This window comes from Pundamilia nyererei, unplaced genomic scaffold, assembly GCF_000239375.1.
Source record: "Pundamilia nyererei isolate P.nyererei 1_Seehausen unplaced genomic scaffold, PunNye1.0 scaffold00052, whole genome shotgun sequence".
NCBI lineage: Eukaryota > Metazoa > Chordata > Actinopteri > Cichliformes > Cichlidae > Pundamilia > Pundamilia nyererei.
This window is the reverse complement of record NW_005187453.1, coordinates 2020902-2021606: the sequence shown is the minus strand read 5'-3', so window position 1 is coordinate 2021606 and position 705 is coordinate 2020902.

Genomic DNA, 705 nt, shown 5'->3' with positions numbered 1-705 from the left:
ACAGCCCTCCAGGGGTGAAAGTACAGCAAGATTTCAGACCCATGGTTGCTGAGCCGAACAACTGAATCTTTTTTTCATGATGTTGCCGGGTGAAGCTAATGAGAAAAGCCTGTCCATGGAGAATGTCAGACACCTTTTTTCAGACTTCCCAGTCTCTTTTGTAATCTTTAGTTGTATTGTGTTTCCTTTTCCCCATGCTTGCTTGCTGGTGTCTTACTGTTTGTCTCCATGACTTTCTTTGTTTTGCTGTCAGGTACTGCCTATTTTACTTTCATCCTTATATGTGCCTTATAGTGTCTCCCTGGTGTGCTGTGTAGTTTAGTCTTCATCTTTGTCATTGTGTGCTATCTATCTATCTTTCTTTGGATGGTTACATTTTGCTTCAGTTTAAGGTTTGGTTCCTCGTTTTTTTTAAACACAATTTTGTCTCATACCATAGACTGTATATAAAAAATGGGCGAGGATTCTACATCTTAAAATTGCATTTGTTTCTGACGGCCAACAGGGGGAATTCCATCTTCTCCTTTGCTCTTATGGTCTTACTGAATACAACATTATGTTAATCTTACTTGATGTAGTGACACCATTAGAGTTAACAAGGAAAATCAAACAAGGCATGCTATATGGTGCTGCTACATGCCATATTATACCATATGTTACTATAGTGCAACACCGTATACCATATTTTATTTTATTTATATATAT